The following is a 14,836-nucleotide window of genomic DNA, read 5'->3' as shown; positions in this document are numbered from 1 at the left end:
AGTTTGTCGTTTTTCGTTTGATCAGAGGTTTCCATATGTTACGTATCTCTACGCTAGCTTGACTAAATGCATTGTTGGACAACATATACGCGGCTTCTTTGAATTTTCTCCTAAACCAGTGTTCCTCTTTGTGGATGATTTCAGCTTGAGCCCACTTGATATTATGTTGATGAGTTCAAACATGCTCTGCTATTCCGGATTTGCTGGTTTCTCCTCGCTGTGTGTGTTAGTTATGCTCAGCAATGCGAGCTTTCAATGACCTCTTAGTTTAACCGATGTATGATTCTCCGGTAAATCCAATTCTTGGAAGCCCGTTTGGTGGCCTGGTTTTCGTGAGACTGCTACGGATAGTGTTCCCAGATCTGAAGTAGATCCTGATGTTATACTTGGACCCAATCCTTCGTATCTTTTCCGATAATCCTCTGATGTAGAGAAGTACAAGTACTGGTTGTGAAAGCTTCTCTTCCTTGTGGAGCTCTTGCTGTCTTCTAGCTAAAGCTTGTTCTACCATCACTCTGAAGTAACCATTCCATTGAAGGTCGTTTTTGATGATGCCTAGTTCCCTTCGAGACCAGTCCAGTTATCACCCGAAGACGATTGTGGATACTAACAATCGAAACGTCGTGACATAACTTGGTTTGAAATCTTTCAATTTTTATTTTTATTTTTCATTTTTTGTTTATAATTGTTTTTAATTTTCAGCTTTTATTATTATTTAAATTTTTTATTTTTTGGTTGTTGTTTGATTTTGTGTTATTCCTTTGTAATTTCAGTTTTTTCTTGTTGAAATAAAATTGTTATTTTCGGTTAATCTTTTTTAATATTTTTTCAGGAATTTCAAATCAATTGGTATTATATTAGACTGATGAAATATACCATGAAACATTGTCAACCACCTTCAAACAAACGCAGAAACGAATTCGTTGATGAAATTGATGTTTGGCTCAAATTCACTCCAATCTAATGGAAAATACGTGATGACAAAAATTAAGTCAAAAATTTTATTTGGGATAATATAACCACTCACACAAACTGGATATGAGATATTCTAATAGGCACACATATGGTGTGTCTGTTGGCAATAAAGTATACTATTTTATTGACGGAAACTCAAATACATAAAAATTATATAATAATTAATAGATGACTTTCCGAAATGGTATCTGCAACAGGTGGATTAGAACTAGAGGTTCAGTTGAATGGCCTTTTTGATCACTTCGGAAGTGAAGTGTGTGACACTACAGCTTCCACAGTGAAGATTTTTCAGAGGAAGATGAAACGCTCTTCAGAATAAAGTGATAAAGAAGACGCATAAAAATATATGAATCAAAAGTTTCTTTCGAGTACCTTTAAAGAGTTTTTTTATGAATTATGTAATTGAAATATTAACATTCTCTCAACAAATAGTTTTTTTGGGGAAAAAAGCTTTTTGTTTTTTACTTGGGAACTTTTATATTTTTTGTTTAATGATAATGATTACTCCCGTTCAAAACTATCTACACATTTTTCTAAATGATCCACTTTGACATCGATTGGCTGATATTTTTTTCAACTCTGAACTGTTCTAATTTTCACTAATTTAAAGAAAATTAGAAAACTGAACTTGGTTTTTAACTGAGAAACGAAGCTACGACACTCGAATATGAAATATTCAAAACAGGGATCTATTTATGTCCGTATATCAACGATGAGTCAAGTATAGACAATACACAAATATCGTTCCATTTTCCAGATTTAACTTTCTCCCACAACGGCGTACAAATTGCATCGGACGCTGATCTCGACCCGACGTTCACTTCTTGTATACCCCATAGCCGCCTAAATAACCATTATCTCCTATTTATATAATAGTTGTCCCGATCGTATTGGCGCCCCGAAGTCGTCCTCCATACTATGAAGCGTGTGTCAAGAGACGAGAAAGAATATTTCTCCTTCAGTTTTCCACCGGGTTCGTCAACATTCGGATCTTATGTGCGTTAGTTTTCTATTTGTTTTCTGTTTTTCGGCTATTTTCGTGTTAGCGCAACAGGGTCTGCTACGATTTCCGCGAGTGTTTTTGAATTTTTGGTATATGTTAGTGTCTGTTATTCGGTCTGAACAATAACTCTGAGTGTTGCAAAGTTTCTCTGTGCAGTACATCTTGATTGTGATCCCGTGGTCCTTATTTCTGGAAATCACCTGAAACTTGAATAAACTTGGATTCAAGAATGAGAAAGCGCTAAAAAAAAGTGGTTTAAAATTAGGTTATGTAAATATCACCAAACAAAGTTCTTAGTCTTTGTTTCTTCCTAGTAATACTATTGAAGTTTTTGAATTCAGTGCCTTCATATGAAATTCCAAGGGTTTCCAAAGAGTAACAATTGTGTACACAAGTTGAGACATAGCCCTTCATGAACTTTTTCGTGCTGACCTTCTGTATTTCCAGAATAATATTTTTTTTTCAAATTGACTATAATGATAAGCCATTTTCTCAGATTTTGAGAACCATTTTCTCACACATGGGCATGCGTTTTGCTAACCAAATTCTAATAAACAAAAAATGGCAAACTGAATCCGTACAGATAAATCACAGCATTCATTATCATCTCGACGAACTTTCTCTTTGATAATGGGGGGTCATATCCAAATGCAAAAATGGATCCCTTCGTCGAAATCATTATTAATGTTATATTTGGAATAGCTTTCGTATCCAAGTAAGAAGGAAACACAACTATGATCTGGTATCTGTAGATTAGGGAGGGTGACTGTAGCACTCAGGCCACATGTGACCCATTGTACATCCTCCCGAGGAGTTGTCCTCCTAGGTCATCGTCCATCCTGTCCTTTCCAAGAAGGTGACCAGGTCACTAGGAGACATCTCCTTTATATTGGCAGGTGTAGGCTAAGACTCACCGAACACACACTCTCTTTGGCAACCTTGAGGTGTCGCACGGTGGCCTCCGCGAAGATTTTGGAAGGTGCGCAATATTAATGTGGTTGCGCGGCTTCTTCAACCTTCTTGGGGTTCCCTTTATGGAGGTGCACAAGTGAGGGAGGTTTTCTGCAGGGGCAGCTGATTCCTTGCCTCAAGGCGGAGCTCTTGGCGCCTCGCAGGAAGCGTCCTTGCTGTTGGAGCTGATCTGCTATGACCAGCCTGATTCCAAGCGGTAGATTGGGATGGACATTTCTGTTCATCCCAGCCACCGTCTCAGATTGAGGTGAACACTTCTATTCAGCCTCGAAATTGGTTTTTGTTTTTGTTGTTCCTGTTTTTGTGTGGTTTCATTCATGTGTGTTCCCACGAGTAGCAAGGGAAGAGTTGGTCACCTCTGACAGAGCCTCGCATTACCAGAGGTAGGCTGATTACAATGAGGTTCGCCCAGTTCCCCAAGGGGATCATTCGTAACCGAATATCACCCTGCGGCCATTCAGCTGTCGGCACGATTCCTTACACGTTAGCTTGGGTAAGCTGGTCCACGGTGGTATGTTTTGCAGGGGCTTTTTGGGGGGGTTACTTCCCCTCACCCTACTTATTTCTGCCACTGCCAGGAGTTCGGCAACCCCGTCCGTAAGACCACTTCTCGGACAGGGCCTCCAGTCCCCTGGCCGTTTCCCTATCCGCCACCTAGAGACGAGCCCTATAGTCAGTCCAACCCACGGGACTCAACTATGATATGTTCTTTCCCTCCAAATTTCCTCAATTTTTCATGTTCAATAAACGCATTCTCAGTCACATACGCAATATGCCACACCTTTATCTTAGCATTTTATTGGTTTCATCATTCGATTAGTCTTAGGTATGGTGACAGTTCAATATTACAAATTTTGTAATAGTTATACCAATGTTCAGTGAATAATTATTCATTGATTGAATACCAATATAGGTATCAACTTCTTTTGTAGTGATTTCTGCGAACAATGATATATCCCAATCGATTGAATACCAATACATGATTCGTGATTCATTCATTTAGTCATCTGTTATCATCAGTTTCATTTCCAGTGGTTTGATTTTTTCTAAGTTATCTTCAGTGTGTTGATTTTTTAAATTCCAGTTCTGCTCTAAGAGACAATGTTGGGAGAATAATTCCTTTGGCAATAGGTAATTTACGCAATCAAAAGTTCAGTGATGTGATGAGAGATTTTAGTTGCATAAAACATGATACAAGTTTCAATTTTTTGTGAGCGTAACGTCACTCAAGGAGGGAAGAATTTGAGGAGAATGTCAGAGGTATGTAAAAAGCATATCACTTTTTAACTATATAGAGAGCGTTCCAACGAAAACTTGATCCATCCTGTAAGTCAGAAACGGACATGTAATCGAAAATTTAAAAGAACACGTCAATTTTTATTTCTAGGGAGACTATTTCTGATATGGAAATCATACCCGAAACTTCACCTCCCTGCGGTCAGCAACTATCCCCCCCTATTTTTTCAATGGCATGGGGGGTCTAATGATACATCATTTTGAAGATCTTTTGTCTCATTCATTATTGAAAAATCAAATATAGAACGTTTGATTTGAGAAAAAAAAGAAAATTCGATGTCGCTCATTTTATTGAGGAAATCAACAAAAATAATATCAATGTCAATACAATAAACAGATGAAGTGTTCACAATGATCTTTATCGTTTTCCATACTACATAATATACATAATATACATAGATATACATAATACAGTCTACTTTCGAAAGCGTTCCTTTCATTATTGAAGATGTCCGGAGTCAGAAATCAGCATTCCCGAACAATTCTCTGTCGCAGGTCTTCTAGATTTATAGGCTTAGTAGAGAACACTTTCAACTTTAGGTGTCTCCATAGAGTCAGAAATCAGCATTCCCGAACAATTCTCTGTCGCAGGTCTTCTAGATTTGTAGGCTTAGTAGAGAACACTTTCAACTTTAGGTGTCACCATAGAAAGAAGTCCATTGATGTGAGATCAGGTAATGTAGCTGGCTACTCCACTGGACCCCTTCTGCCGATCCAACGCATTGGAAAACGTTCGTCCAGAAACTGTCTCACCCGAACATCAAAATTTAGGGGTGCACCATCCTGCTGGAATATTATTTCATTTTCTACTAAATTGTCATCATTTTCTAAAATTTTTATAATCATATACAGTCATATACAGTCTTGTAATAGATTCAAGTATGTGTCTCCTTTGAGATTATCTTCAATGAAGAATGGTCCAACAATATGATTACCAAGAATGCTGGCCCCAACATTCAATTATTGTGGAGTTTGTGAATGTGTCTCCATCACCAAATGAGGATTCGCATCGCTCCAGTAACAACAATTATGTATATTCACTTCACCATTCAACATGAACTTTCGTCTGAAAAACATGTATTGTATAATAGGTTTGGGTTATAGGTCAATTTCTCGCTGAACACCTCACAAAATTGAAGTCGACGATCAGGATCATCTTCGTTCAATTCCAGAACTATAGCATTATTCTGAAAAAAAAATTGGGAAAGAAAGTTTTTGGCTTTATACTACTCCAAAAATCAGTCACCCCAAAAAATATAACCCTTTCAATGTAAGCAAGATTTCTTTTGGCTGGGATTTAATCAAATAGGTGAATGAATGTCATTACGATATCATCGATGACATAAGTGTAGATCAATTAAATCAATTGAATTGTGTGTTTTTTCTGATAATATTATCAGGATTGGTACTGAAGAACCCTAAGTCAAGTGTCCCACAGCGACATATCGATTTCTACCAGTAAGCATGACAGTGTTCCATATAAATGAAATGTTTACCCTTCATTCAGTATATTGTGTGGAAATCCTGTGAATGATATCCGATTTAATTCCATAACGAATTTTTGGAATTCAAACTGAGTTAAGACACGTGTTTAATGTATAATTCGGTGTTCATTTGAAAGTATTTGTTTCGAAAGAATTTTTCTTTCGTGTGATTCAATGTTTATATTATGAAAGTAGCTGTTTCAGGAAGGCTTCTTCTCTCAGTTTGTGTCTGAAAGTCACTTTACATGATCTGCACATCTACATATAGAGTCACATCTTTCAAAATTAATTGATATCTTCCTTTTTTGGAAGATTTCCACATTCCTTGTATCAAGATGGAGTAGTGGAAAGCCAAAAACTTTCTCTCTCACTTCAGGAAATATAACCATTTCAATGTATACATACGTATTATTGAATTGAATAATTCATGTGTGGCGTGTGATTTGCATTTATTGATCAAAATTTTCAAGATCACAATTCAATCATCATTATTTATATAATACCAAATCATTCATTGAGAAATCGTTATGTTCAATTGAATCAAATATGTGAATCAAGCATGATTGTTTTATCAAAAATCAAATAAAATAATCGCTATATAACTTTTTGAGAAAAATTACTATTTATTTCAAACCTTGTTCACACTTATTTTTGGTTATTATTCCAAATATGAAATAACAAATGAATATGTCATATTGTGATATCCTTTCGAAAGTAAATATATTGTTCAACTTGAAATGCGGGTATGCATGGTGACATACTCGCTTATGACTTTAGCAGTACATTAAATGATATGAATGTTCATGAATGCCGACATGCATGTATTTTCAAACTCTGTGAAAATACTCAAATCATTAAATGTGGTAAAATTAGTTATTTTGTTTCCACGATGAATGTGCTCAAATGAGTAATAGTGTTTTTATATTATTACAAACCAGAGAATTTACAAAATGTGAAAATAAATATAGGAAACTGAGATCATACAGATACAAACAGGAATATAATCAGTTTGAAATGATTGATTTTATGATTATGTTTCCAATCTTTTGGATACTACTATTCGTGCACAGCCTTATTGAAAACATAAAGATGAAAATATTATGATAGGTACTTCTTTTCTTGAGAAAGTCCGACTACACACAGTATTTTTTCATCACCATGAATTTAATCAATTGATATGTCTCTATTATTGCCAGATTCCTTCGAATCTTCTGATTTTTTGATACTTCCGTTAGTCAGGTTAATGAAATGAAAGACCTTGGCATTAATTTTAATCAAAATTTCACTTTCGTTTTACATATAGACCAAGCTGTGTCATCCGCTAGTTGAAAGTTGGGCTTCATAACTAGAAACACTAGATAATTCAGATAAGTATATAAAAGTAATAAACACGCTGTTATCTGGTATCTCATTCATAAATCCCACATACAGCAAAATGAAGCTTTTCAAAGAAAGTTATTGAAATGCTTGCCCTTTCGCATTACAAGTACTTACCCCTAAAGGGGAATAAATTCATTCACTGCATAACAAAACCGATTTTTTTTTTGTTGCATGAGATTTTCCACCTGTTGTTTACTGATTTAGGCTCACTTATTTTTAATCTACTCTCAGATTTTTTTAGCAGCCTAGTTTGGTAGATACAGGTACTTTCTCAAAATGTATTATCGCTATCGTCAACATCTTACTAGTTTCTAGAAGGACCTGTGTAACAATCCAAATAGATTTTGTCTCATTTCTGGCAAATATACATTCAAAAAATTATGTTTAAATGTGTCGGATTTCGTGAAAAAATCCTACATGGAGTAGGTACTTTCGAAGACCATTGAAAAGAAACAACAAGCCCTGGATACTGAATATAGTGCGTAAAAAGTGTGTCGAGTCTTTACGATAATGGTAAAACGACAAAAAGGATCCATTGAACCTCATCAGTCCTATGATTTGACGTCAACAATGTTGAACCACCACGACGACTGTTACATCTGCGTCGTAAACGTAATAGGAATTCTCTGCCAAAATCATTCCAAGTGGGTTTATCCTTTTATGCCGTCAGTTACTAGACCTGTCCTGCCTTCAACTGATACATTAGATCCTCAACCAAGTACATCTCAGGTACATCTGCACGAAATCGTTCGACGAATGAAGGGAACTGACACAAGCTGCGAAGAAAGTGGTAGCGAATTTGAAGAAAACGAGAGACCAAGAACATTCAACCAAGAGGTTCTAAATGATAAGAGATCTCAGATTATCTGAAGAAACGGATGTCTCATTTCACCGTACCTACTAGAGAAAAAAATTACTCCCTTTGTTTTCTAAGGAGGGCGACTTTGCTTTCTGCAATAATATTCCGGGATTAGTGGCTGGAATGGGAATAAAAAGATATGACCCTAATGATTGACGTTTGTTTATAGACTCGTGAAAACGCAGTCTTGAATGTCTACTTTTACTTAATGGCAATAAACTTGTCTCTTTGCCTATTGCTCATTCAACCAAAGCTAAAGAAGACACTTTCACAATATCTCTGGTTTTAGACATAATTGAATACACAGTACATACCTGGCTGATATGCGTGGACTTGAAGATGGTTAATTTCATTTTGGTGCAACAAAGCGGTTATACGAAATATCCGTGTTTTATTTGCTTGTTGGACAGCAGAGCCAAATAGATGCATCGGACCAGAAAAGATTGGTCGCTTGGAAACGAATTGATACAAGGAAAGTTCAATGTGATAAACCCTCTCTGGTGCCTCGGAAACGTATAATATTACCTCATTCACACATCAAACCAGGATTAATGAAACAGTACGTAAAGGCTCTAAACAACGAGAAAGAATGATTTCAGTATATCCAGATTGTTTCCGAAATTGAGTGCTGAGAAATTAAACTCTGGAATTTTTGATGGACCACAAATAAAAAAATTAATGTCACTGAAAGTATGACAACCGCTGATAAATATGTCTGGAATAAGTTCGTTTGGCTCGTAATTTTTTTGGGAAAGTCTGTCGACTTTCCTGTACATGTGAAGCAGTTACTATTATACTTTCAGCAACTTGGATGCATCATGAGCATTGAGATGCATTTCTTTCATAGCCACCTTATTCGATTTCCTGAAAATCTTGGAGGTTTGAGCGAGAAGCAGGGAAAGTGCTTTTATTAGGATATTCACACTATGGTGAAGCGCTACAAGGGCTATTGGAGTGAAAGTATGATGTCTGACTACTGTTGAATCATCCAGAAAGTCACATAAAAAAGTATTGTATTGTTATATGACAAAAACCATGTTTCTTTGATGGAAATAGCTACCCTTCATATCTCAAAAAATAGAGCAGCTAGCGAGAAATCTGAGTACAGATTTGGAATCAGAGTATAAAATGTAGCTAGATCCATAAAAAACATTCCATGCATCAAACATGCTGTTGGGCAATCCTTCTGAACCGATTTGATATTATATCATTGAATACACGTTGAATCTTCTCATCAGTCAGATTTCTATATAATTTATCGAACAATAACATATCTTATGCTCCGCTCCTACAAAAAATCAATTTTCATGTACTACGCCTCAACTCCAAATACGAGAAAATATTCAATTGTCAGAGTAGTAGAATAAGTGCGAATCTCAGAGCATCAGTAAAATAATGTGTTATAATTTCTATTCGGTATATAACATGTGTGATATTAACAAAAGTTCCTTGAACTCCATTGGGGATTGTATCTAATAGAGAACCTTTCATTTATAGATTTTTCTCATAATTATCAATTGTTTATATCAACATAATTCATTTATAATATATACCAATTGAATCTCGATAATAAAAACCAACCAATATCATTTCTTTAATTTTCTCCTAATCCTCGTTATGTTGGAAAAACATCTATATGTTTACTGATATTTGTTTTATAAAAAAAATAGAACATTTCTGTTCCATCAGTTTTCTGCTGATACTAAACATTCTTCTTCTTAGTCTTTTCATCAAATTTGCGAGAATTTCGGACATTTTTTTTCTATTAGGACTCGTATAACATCTGAAAATTTTCTCAATTTTTCCAACGGCCTGATCAAACAGGCATTTTCTATTTGAAAAGTGTTATATTTTCGAACGTTATTCGATTTAGCCAAGAATTCATTTCTGAACATAGTTTTCAAAAATTCCCATGATGTTTGACAGATGACAGGATCCAGCATCTGAAATGTTTCTCTAGATGAATAAATTTCAAATGCTCTCAAGGAAAGAAACCACGCCCCATGTTAGGCGCCAAACGTGGTCCCTGCAAATGAATCAAAACACCCACCTGCACAATACTTTCTTGACCTTCTCTACATCCCTGGTAGCGGTGTCGGTAAGAAACACCGAAAGAGACGGGGCTTTTGGTTTCTTCAATAAGTTGATAATTTCCTTCAACATGAGCACACTGAGTGTTGAATTTTCAAAAGACATTCCGGCGAGATGAAAAATGTTCAGTATCATCTGAGTGGCAGGCTCTCTTGAAGACTGAGCGGCCAATACCCCTACCAATTCTCCACGATTCGCTTGAGCCTTTTGGAACCGTGTTTCGATTTCTTCGATCAACCACTCGAAAGCTTCGGTGCTCAATCTGAACTGTTCGGAGACAGATTTAGCTCAAAGCGTAGATCGCAACAAGCACTGGAAGAGTGAAGTAGCGTTCTCATTGGCTTGTTTCGAGAGGGGACCCTCTCCTGCTACTATGACGCACTTCTTGAGGAGTTCCTGGACACTGTTGGTGACCCATAGACTCATCCTTAATGGGTCTGTTGGAGCTCTTTTGTTCTGGACATTTCAGATCATTCGCTGCAGGTTGCATGGCAGTACTGCTTTCGATTCTCAACTAGGGAAAATTTGCCTGAGCGCTTTTCTGTCGGAGATGACCAAGCCGGATACCATGAGCTGTTCTTCAGCGAACAGCCTCCTCAGATACAGCTCGTTGCTAGGGTCAAATCTGAATTTTCTCTCGAAGGCTTTGTTGCCCAATTCAACCTTCAGCAACGTCTGGAACTCTACCATCGCCCCACACAAGCCATCTTGTCCATACCCCAACTGATTTTTCATAAAACAAATCATAACGTAGATTCAAAGTCAAATTCTGAGATGAGTAGCCGTGAATCGAATAATGATTAATTTTGAAACAGATGATTAACTTCTCTAGGAGCATTGAAAATCGATCAGGTAGTAGAATAGAGGTTACTGCTTGTGTGAGTCATACGTCTGTTGTGAAAACTATTTTTTCGTTGACACTCTGTTGTCTCTCACGTACAACAACCTTCAGATATGTGAGATTTAATGAGGTCTTACTTTTCAACGTGCGATGCATAGCAGAAGTCGCACATCGAAAAGTAAGACCTTATTATTAGTGACGTGAACCTGCCGAAAGTAACGACCCTAGTCTGATGAACGAAAATGTCTACATATTCATTTTGGTTCACATTTTGATTCTGTAGTGTACTGGTATAGCAAATAATGTGGAACAATAACAAATTGAGAAATAAACAATATTCTAATTAGAACACCTAATACGTGCCAGGACAGCTCTTTTCGATGTATGCCGATCTTATGTTATTAAAACATTATGTAACATTGAGATAGGGAAGGATTACGACGAGGATCATGTAATTGAAACAAGGTAGATCAATTTGAGTTATTCTGAATAGAGGAAGTCTTTCTACGAAGTCGTTTCATTCCGTTCCTTATAAATGAACCTGAAGTGAGTTTATTACATGGCGATCCTGCCAGGATGATTCCAGGATTACCACGTATGTTATTAACGGGTAGATACTGAGAAATAGAGACGAGTTGCATTTGACATCTTCCAACATGGGATCCACAGAGAGTAAAGAAGAAGTAATCATAAGCCAAGCCGGGAACAGTGGTGGAGTTTCAGCTAGCAATGGGTTCTCCGTTTCCGAAGTACTAGGCATAGTAGCTTTCGCCTGTTTCATTTTGGCACTCGGCGCATTTCTAATAAAGAGGTGCCAGAAATCATTAGAAAAGAAGATAAGAAGAGAGATAACGAGGAGTCAGGAGTTGGTATAGGCGTAAGGAGTGAGAAGAAAACGAATTTCATGGGTGGTTCACGCATTCCAAAGTGAAAACCAACAACAAGTAGAGTGGAAATTGGATGACACATGGAAAGACATTTTAAGGTCGTATTTATTTAGTATAAGTTTGTGTATCAATATATCGATTTATTTTCGTCTTTAGCGTAGCAAATGAGCATCATAGACTTATTTAGATACTCGTTTGAAGAACTCAAAGTTTTTAATAGGAATTTAAATAAAGATAGCAAAGAGAGGCGAGTCGATCTAAAAGCTATAAATCGCAAGTTTGAAGAATTAAATAGGATTGAATCAGAGTTAAATGAAGTGAAAAATAAATTCAATGCGGGCCCTAAAGATGCAGATATAATTCAAAAAGTTAAGTTATATGTTGAATCTTCAAACAAATTATTAGTCGATATTCGAAATACCTTAGAGACTAGATTAGCTAATATTACAGAAATTACTAGAAGTTTTACAATAATGGGTGAAAAATTTGATCTCAGAATAGCGTCAAGCTTATTGCCTATAACCGACTGTTATGATTTGTGGTAATATTTTGGTGACCCACCATGTTTCATTTATTATCATAGGTGTCTGCGCACTTGCTCGGCCCATCTGTCGGGTCAGCAGTCAGTCATCAGTTGACATACGTAGCATTAACATCCATTGTCTCAAGCTATACATTTTTCAATATTATATACTTCGAACAGTATTCATCATTTTATTTGTGGTTCAATTAATCACATGCATGCAATCATAATAATAATTATGAAAATCAACAATCACAATCATTCCACAACTTTAAACATGGTCCTTCGATAGCCAAATATCATTGAAACGGTTGAGAATCAGCATCGATAACATACAACAAGTACCAACAAATCATCGATCAAAATATTAATTCAATCAAGAAATCATCGCAAATCAGAAGTTACAAGCCGTCGATTCCAGGCACTTTCAAAAAAAGGTTGCAATCGAGTATTGGACAAAGAAGTCAACAAATACAAAAACAATTCCTAAGTCGAGATAAGTTTTTCTACATCCGACGAATAAAAAGAGATCCTAATTTCCACAATCCGTAAGTCAGTTTATGTTCCCTTTTTGCATTTATTTACCGTCAATATTTGTGTAGGGGATTGGTGGACTTATGTTTTTATCTTTCAATTTGCAAATTATTTAAATTCATTTAACACAAATAAAATGGACGAACAATTAAAATCATTAGTGGCTCGCCGTGGCCAACTAAAAGGCCAGGCCACTAGATTTGCTAATTATTTGCTTGATTCTGGGTTACAGCATGATCGCTGGGAACTACAGGAAAGAGTAGCTAAACTTAAAGAAAATTGGTATGAATTTGAAAGAACACAATCAGCCATTGAATTATTAGATGATTCTGAAGCACAGCTGGTGGAGAGGGAAGCATATGAAAAAAAATATTATGAAATGATTTCCAAATCAGAAAATATTTTAACACGTTATGTTAGTGGCACCTCTTCTCCTGCAGCATCGAATCCTCTTAATGAGTACAATTTGAAATTACCTTTAATAAATTTACCTGAATTTAATGGATCATATGATACATGGTTGCAATTTTATGAAACATTCAAGGGTCTTGTTCATGAAAATTCTGTTTTGAGTAACATTCAAAAATTTTATTATTTGCAGTCGTGTTTGAAGGGTGATGCTAGGCAGGTTGTGCACTCCTTAGAAATTTCAGAAAGTAACTATGATATCGCGTGGAACCTCTTGAAAGAACGATTTGAAAACAAAAGGGTAATCATTCACAATCATGTAAAAAATATTTTTGATTTTCCAAATATACAAAGGGAGTCACATATTTCTTTGAGAAAATTATTAGATAACATGTTAAAACACACTAGGGCATTGAAAAGTCTTGGTGAGCCAGTGGACAGTTGGGACACTTTGTTAATTCACATCATTACAACCAAACTTGACTTTCAAACGCAGAGAGATTGGGAATCCTCAATCGACAAAAACACGAATCCTACATTCAAGGCATTAGAATCATTTATTATTAAAAAATGTCAATTGCTCGAAAAACTCGACAGTAAATCTATTCAAAAACCTAAAATGAATGAAAAGTCATTAACTCATATCACAGTCAATGAAAAAACTTGCATTTTTTGCAAAAAACAGCACTCAATATATCAATGTTATAAATTAATGTCTTTATCAATTAAACAAAGATACATAGAACTTAAAAAACTAAAGATTTGTACGAATTGTTTACGGACAGGACATTCCGTAGAAGTTTGCAGGTCAGCTCATAGTTGTAAAAAATGTAAAAGGAGACATAATTCTATTTTGCATGATGACTCATTCGTTAATACAACAAATAACATTAATAGAAGTCATTCGAACACATCAAACAGTCAAATTGAACAAAACAATTTTGTTGAATCAAGTGAACCCAGCATCTCTAGTGACATAACAAATACGGCACCTATTCAAACATTGACATCTCATTTTTCTCAAGGGAACCAAAATCAGGTGATTCTGTCGACAGCAATTATTTATATTCTTGATTCTAATAAAAATCCAATTAAATGTAGAGCCCTGCTTGATTCTGCTTCTCAAAGCAATTTCATTTCACTAGAATTGTTCAAGAAACTCAATTTACCTGCTACTAATGTAAACTTACCTGTATGTGGTATCAGTCAGTCAACAATTAATATATCATCTCAATGCAATATTCAAATTCGCTCAAAAGATGGACAATTTTCTAACAATCTTCAATTTCTTATTATAAAACAAATTACATCAAATATTCCGCAATTTTCATTTGATCCCTCGTGTCTAGATATACCCGATGAAATAGAATTAGCAGACCCAGAATATAACATTTCACAAAAAATCGAAGTATTACTTGGTGCATCAATATTTTTTGATCTCATAGTCAAGGGGCAAATTAAACTAGGGCGAAATAAACCCATTCTCCAGAGAACTCGATTGGGTTGGATAATTTCAGGATCTTTACAAATTAAGAACCCAGAAGCTCATCCAAGTTGCATGTTATTAGTAAACAATTTACTCA

At 35.8% G+C, this 14,836-nt stretch overlaps 1 protein-coding gene and 1 pseudogene across 9 annotated transcripts in view; one reads left to right on the top strand and one right to left on the bottom strand.

Moving 5' to 3' along the window:
• LOC111504205 (potassium voltage-gated channel seizure) overlaps positions 1 to 14,836 on the top strand; it is a 741,437-nt gene that overhangs the window by 245,760 nt on the left and 480,841 nt on the right. The window lies entirely within an intron of this gene.
• Positions 10,007 to 10,807, bottom strand: LOC141485842 (DNA-directed RNA polymerase II subunit RPB1-like; annotated as a pseudogene).

The sequence above is a fragment of the Leptinotarsa decemlineata genome, unplaced genomic scaffold, assembly GCF_025532065.1.
Source record: "Leptinotarsa decemlineata unplaced genomic scaffold, Ldec_3_MD MMD2_tig00026340_RagTag_RagTag, whole genome shotgun sequence".
NCBI classification, from domain to species: domain Eukaryota; kingdom Metazoa; phylum Arthropoda; class Insecta; order Coleoptera; family Chrysomelidae; genus Leptinotarsa; species Leptinotarsa decemlineata.
The sequence above is the reverse complement of the archived record's forward strand: the minus strand, read 5'-3'. Positions and strand labels throughout refer to the sequence as shown.